The sequence below is a fragment of the Lichenostomus cassidix genome, chromosome 2 (assembly GCF_008360975.1).
Source record: "Lichenostomus cassidix isolate B80296 chromosome 2, HeHo_3.0, whole genome shotgun sequence".
NCBI classification, from domain to species: Eukaryota; Metazoa; Chordata; class Aves; order Passeriformes; family Meliphagidae; genus Lichenostomus; species Lichenostomus cassidix.
In genome coordinates this window covers 45,212,192-45,218,350 of record NC_139482.1, presented here as the reverse complement: position 1 = coordinate 45,218,350, position 6,159 = coordinate 45,212,192, and the positions used below count along the sequence as shown (strand labels likewise).

General features: G+C 49.0%; 1 protein-coding gene across 4 annotated transcripts in view; it reads left to right on the top strand.

Annotated features, from left to right (window-relative positions):
* The first annotated feature begins 453 nt into the window (after nt 1-453).
* The window catches only part of ZDHHC3 (zDHHC palmitoyltransferase 3), a 34,112-nt gene continuing 28,406 nt past the window's right edge, over nt 454-6,159 (top strand). The window contains exon 1 of one of the 4 annotated variants that reach the window (XM_085051354.1): nt 454-580. The gene's annotated coding sequence lies outside the window, so the exon portion shown is untranslated. Of the gene's footprint in view, nt 585-5,934; nt 6,079-6,159 lie in introns of those variants that run through there. The other 3 variants (XM_085051355.1, XM_085051358.1, XM_085051357.1) reach the window with 3 other exon arrangements.

The window sequence follows — 6,159 nt, the reverse complement described above, 5'->3', positions numbered from 1 at the left end:
TTTTGAGGTCTCCTCTCAGTACTCGAGGCTAACCAGGCCCAACTCCCTCCACCTTTCCTCATGGGAATGACATTCCAGTCCCGCAAACATCCTCATTGCTCTGCGCCGTACTGCTCCTCCTTGGGTGCCAAAAGATTTTGGACACCTGCAAACCACAACCTGTCTTGGCCTCAGAGGTGCCCGCTGAGGCACAGCCATCAGTTCCCACGTCAAACCAAAAAAGTATGGGGCTCTTTTTCCTCACAAACCCCGCAATCCCCCCGCAGGCACCCGCACGCCGGGCCGTTGACGCGCCGTGGGCACAGGCGATCCGCAGCCACACGGGGCCGGGAGCCGGTGCCGCCCGTGGGCCGGGGAGCCCGCGGCGGGGCGGGGACGGGGACGGGCAGGGCTGGGGACGCGCTGACTCCCGCCGCCGCCGTTCACTTCCTGGTTCCTCCCGGCGGCCGCCCCACCTCCGCGCAAGGGGCGGGCGGCCGGGCGGCGGAAGGGGGGGTGCGGTGCCGTGCCGAGCCGTGCCGCTGCCGGCGCGGGGGCGGCGGGGCGCGCCGGACCCGCGGCGGCGGCGGCGGCCACTGGGGTAGGTGGGTGCGACTGACGGCGCGGGGCGGGGGGTGCTGGGGGGCGGGCAGGTGTGTGCGCCGGCGGAACGGGGCGGGAGCGGGAACTGGGAGCGGAGAGCTGGGAACCGGCAGAGGGCCGCCGGGGGATGCCATCCCGCCGCCGCCTGCGCCGCGCCACCGGCCGTCCCCCGGCCCCGCCGGTGTCCCCGGAGTCCCCGGAGTCCCCGGCCCTTGGCGCCCCTCGGCCGTGCGGGAGCCCGGGGATGGCGCGGCCGCCCTAGGGCCGCGCGGTGCTCCGCATCCCTCGGGGGGCCCCGGGCCGGGGCTGGGCGGCGGGTCGTGTCCCGCAGCGGCGTCCCCAGGAGCCGTGGGCATCGGCCGGGAAACGGGAGGAGGGCTCCCGCTCTGCCCTCTCCGCCTTCCAGCGGGAGGCAGATATACCGGGAGGCTAAACACGTTAAATAATATCGGGCTAAATACATGGTTTGGGTCTGCTCCGCGGCCTTTCGGAGCAGCGTTGAGTCCCCTTGGCAGGAAATTTAAAGTCGGAGCCTCCAGCTTTGGTTTCGCCAGGGTGCTGTGACCTGTCAGTGGATTGCAGTGGTCCTGTAATGTGCTAATGCATTGCAGCGGTGGGACGTGCCCGCCAGCGAGCAGCTGGACAGCGAGTGGAGCTGGCCCTGTCGCTCCCGAGGTGGCCCTGGGCAGCCGGCGTGTGGCTGCGGCTGTCCGATGGCACCATCGGCCAGGTGCGACCTCGGCAGCGGCAGTAATCCGTGTCGAAACCATGGCGCTGTCGTGTGGCGGGTTTAGTTGAAATGGGTGGTGAGTTTTATATGGCAGTAGCAAGCGATCCGGACTGGTTTACAGCGGCAGTTTCTGTCTGTTACTGGAGTAGTTCTGTAAGGTGAATTTTTAAGAAGAAGCAAAAGTTCATGAGGCTCATTAGAAAATAGTCTTCAAGAAAACAGGCCTTGGGGAGGAGGGGGCAGCAGTCTGGTCCCTGATGCGCTCTCCACTCCCTGTGTGCCATTGAGGGTTGCAAGGCTCGTTTAGGTTTCCTTCCTTTGATCCTGATTCAGAAAAGATAAACTCTGTTTTTCAGCATGCGAGAGAGCAACTGTGTGCCAGATTCCTGGCACAGTAACCGTGTGCGTGCAATGTCAGTCCTTTAGGAAAGGAGCCCAAATTTGGATAATTGTTCTGATACAGTGGAATCACAGAGAAGAAAGGGACTGGTGACTTGCAGTGAGTGACTGCATTGGGTGTCTTGGGGTGTAGATAGCAAGGCATTAGTGAGGACCATGTTTTTCTTTGCTTAATGAAAGCAACAAATAAATCTCTTGTGCAGTGTTACAGGCATTTCAGTGGTAAGAGTCATCATAAGAGGAGCCACGCCATTCTTACGTCTTTTAAAAATGCAACCCCATGTGCAGTAAAGATCCAGTCCTTCAAAGGCTGTGACTCTGTCAGCTTAGCTCTTGGTGCTGCCTCACTGATGCAATAGTGTTTGTCATGCCAGCGAGACCTGCTGGTGGTAGTAAGTTGTGTCTCACTGAATGTTCATTCAGATTTAGAAAGTTCGACCCAGAAACTCTTTGCAGCTATTGGTTTATGAAAGGCCACATATAAGGTCTGCCTAAAACCCAAAATACTTGTGACATTTAGGACCTATAGCAATAGCATCTGTTGGGTATTTTCAAGTATGTTTCTGCTTTCTTTTAATTTTCATTTTAGGTGATGTAGTTACAGGCAAGGGTGTGTATTTCAGTCTGAAATTGCTTGTTTGGTAGTAGATAAAAATACACAAATGTAGTTTAATCCAAATAATGGGAGCAGGCTGCAAGAAGACGAATGCTTAATTCCTCAGCAGATGCAGGTCTGCTGTGCCCAAGTGGTTATGTGTCTTTTCTGGGCAGTTTCCTTTGTGTGAGCAAAGGGGAACAGCTGACAGTCTTCAGCAGTATGTGTGTATCTTGGGCAATGATTGCTCAGCTTTGGTGAATCTCTTTTTCTTACCTAATATGAATTTACTTTTCTCAGTGGGTGCATTGGTGTGTACCTCCAACAGAACAGGAGCAAGCAGTGTTGCACAGTCCATGCAGTTTAAACCTTCGTGTTGCATTATTTCAGGAAGATTTACTCATGGGACCAGTTTTACTGTGCAGACATTTCCCATACTGCTGTAATGGGGCATCTGTCCTGTAGAGGAGACTAGATGGGCACCCACAGTGGTGTCAGTCTGAAAATGGACTGGCTGTAGCTCAGTCAGTCTCTGCAGATGTTAGTTGGCTGAGTTTACTCTTTTCTCTGATTCCTCTGCAGTGTAGACATGGCCTTTTTCTTAGGGCAATATTCTGGAATACAGTTTTTCTGCCTTCCTGACAGAAGACAGCAGGTAATGTAAAATATGACACGATAAAACAGCTTGTTGTCAGTTTTTATTTTCCCTGTCCTGTGTCTAGCTGGTTGAAGCAAACGAAATGTGACTGATTGTACCTGGAACATCGTATTTGACCTGTGCTTGCATGTAACTAATCTGAAGCTTGCTTCAGGTTGTGTTCAAGAAAATGAGAAGTTAAAGCTTTCCTAGTTGGAGCTGTGTGTTTCCTGCGTTGTGCAGGCAATAAGGAAAGAAGATAGCCCTTGCCTGGAGCTGCAGTGCAGCAAGTCTGCCAGTAACACTTCACACATTGTCCTTTTGAGAGGGAATCTAAAAGAGCGAGCCAGCTTGTCTGCAGGCTGTGGGTGCCAAAGACCTCCTCATATGGCAGCAGTTCCCTAGTGAGGTACAAGGTGTTAGAGGCAAGGTGCAGCTAGCTGCTGGCTCACTGCACGGGAGCACTGGCGTGTTAACTCTTGTCGCCTGCTTCTGGCTGTGCCCCCAGCTTATGTGGTGCTTGGGAGTGCTTCTGGAGACTGGAGTGAGAGATCTGGCTAGGCTTATAGCCCCGTATCTCTTTGCACCACCAGGCTACAGGGTGCTCATACAGAACCGGCTCTGTTACAGGAGAAGAGGTAGGAGTGCAAGAAGAGGGAAAAAAAGACACAGAGGTTAGGGATGGGAAGGTAAGGAAGTGAGAGGGAAGGGTACAGCAGCACAGTTCAGCCAGAAGAATGTTGGGAAAATGCTATTCCAGGAGCAAGTAAAACAGAAAGTAAAATACGGACACAGAAAACTCACTGTTAAGATCCTTGGACAACAGAGGAATGTTGAATGAGGGGAAATGCAAGGGCCTTGTTGATGTTTCTGCTGCTGGGACAGTGGTGGATGGTGTGTTTGTGATGTTCAGCTGTGAGTTTTCCAGTAATGCAGAACTGATAGAGGTGGCAAATCTTAAACGTGGTGCAACACGCAGAAGTTAAAAAAAGTGAGGTGAAGCTGAAACAGTGTGAGTAAAGGTAGTGTTAAGTACTATGCTATTGAAAGAAAGTTAAAAAAAAAGACATACAGGCCTAGTGGGAAGGTAGTAGTACCATACCATAGATACAAAGAGGGCTGTAGCAGGTGATAGTAATGTGATATGCGGCTTTGTTCTTTGCAGTGACTATTTGAATTACTGATGTCCAATATAGCATAGAATAGATGAGCAAGATGGTTTATATATTGTAGCTGGTCTTGTCTTGAACTCTCTGTATTTCAAAGGATAACAAAACTAAGGTTTACATTCAGAAACTGTATTTTTTATGGCAGCAGGGATCTCTTCTGCTTGCCAGTGCAAAAGTGAGCAAAACAAGATATGCTTCGTTTGCCAACTCAGGTGTTCTTTGCTATGTTTCAAAAGCTTTAACATGCAGCAACTTTGAACCTGCAGGTTTTTCCAGTTCTCTGAAGCAGCAGTATATGTTTCTTCTAGTTGTGTTTTTAACTTTGCAGGATAGAGGTGATAATTTTTTGGCCCCTGTGTTATTAATGTGCTATTTTAATGTATGCCCTGTGTACATTCTATAGTTGGCTTAGGGATCTGCTTAGGTGTAGTATGTAGATTTAAAATCTAAATGCCTTACAGCCTTCATGCCTATATCTTTACCTACCCCTGTGTGGCAAGGAGGAAGAATCAACTACTAGCGGGGGAATAAAACCAGAGAGTGAGTGACTTGTTCATGCTTGTGAAGAGGGGGCTGTAGCAGAAGCAGGTGAGAGCCAAATCTTGCGTTAGACCATCTTGAGTGAAAACGTATGTCTGATAGTTAAAGTGCTCTTTCTGCCTTGAAAGATAGTATTTAGACTTTTTTTTAAACTAGCGTTGTTCTGCCAGCTTCTTATTATGATTAAAACTTTAAAGCTGCAGCTCTTTTCCTGCTCTGCAAAACATATTCCTTATGCCGTGAAAGTTGCGTGTTTTGTGAAATAGGTGCTAAAAATAATACCAGTTTTGTAGATAAACAGTCCCCTTTCATTTTTGTCTGTCTTTTTTTTTTTTTTTAAGAAGAATTTTATAGAGGACAAATTGAGAATTTACATTCCCTAAATCTGGTGGCTTGCTGTTTTAAGTCCTGAGTCAGCATGTAAATTGCAAAGCTCTCTAAAAGACCAGGGCAGCTTCTCCTGTTTTGTCTCTCATAAGGCTGTGTATTCAGGATAACTGCAATGCTGTGGGAAAGCATGACATCCCCATCTGTTGTTTTGTGTTTCCTGGTGCAGTCTCTCCTGCAAGATTGCTCTTTCCTTCTGATGCTTAGCTCCAGATAGGTGGCAATGCAACAAAGATGGTATGTTCAGGATTAATATTTCTCTTTTGACGTAGGTTAAGTAGCTTGTGTGTATTTGGTCTATTGGGAAACTGTAAGATTGAAGTGACAGTTTCTCTGTTCCCCTTGCAGCTCTGACAGTTAAAAAGTTACCAGTTATTGTGTCATGGTTCATTACTTAATGACAGTTTTATAAAGTACCTTCTGTCTGTGAACAGGGGCTTATTAAGATCACTAACTTTGTGATCAGGGCAAGCCGGATTCAAGTGTGACCTCAGTCTCTGGTGCCCTTGTGACTTGTGCCCTGTTCCTACATGTTGCCCCAATTTTGTCACTCATCCATAGTGGTCCAGTGTTTTTGTACCTTGGACAGTAACTACATTGTCTGTGCTCTCCTTTGCCCAGGCCAGCAGCTGACAGGCCTTTCAGTGGGGGTGCAGTCACTTACCAGATAACTCAGACTCTTAGGTCAGTTTTTATTGCATTATAATTTATTTATACAATAAATATCCATTAGTTAAACAGAAATGATACAGGCATTAACCAGGAAGCTGTTACTGCCCTGAGAGACAGCATACCACAAACATCAGGATAGGGAAACCCCTGTATTTGTAATTCAGGAAACATGGCCTTATTTTCCTTACAGTTCTACTAATGGAATTCCTCTGGCACTGTTGAAATTGCTTCTTGTCTACACTGATGTAAATTAGAGGAGGACTGAGGGGTTTGTGCCTTATGTGGCTGCATCTCTTTTGAGCCTGTCACTTTCAGCCCGATGCAGGCCCTCAGGATGGAGTTTCTGGATCTGACAGATGTCTTTGAGGTAATTTCCCCCTCCCCTTGCTCTCCTTAGGGAGAAGTTCCTTCTGTGTATTTGTACTGCTATTCAAACGTGTTCTTCAGA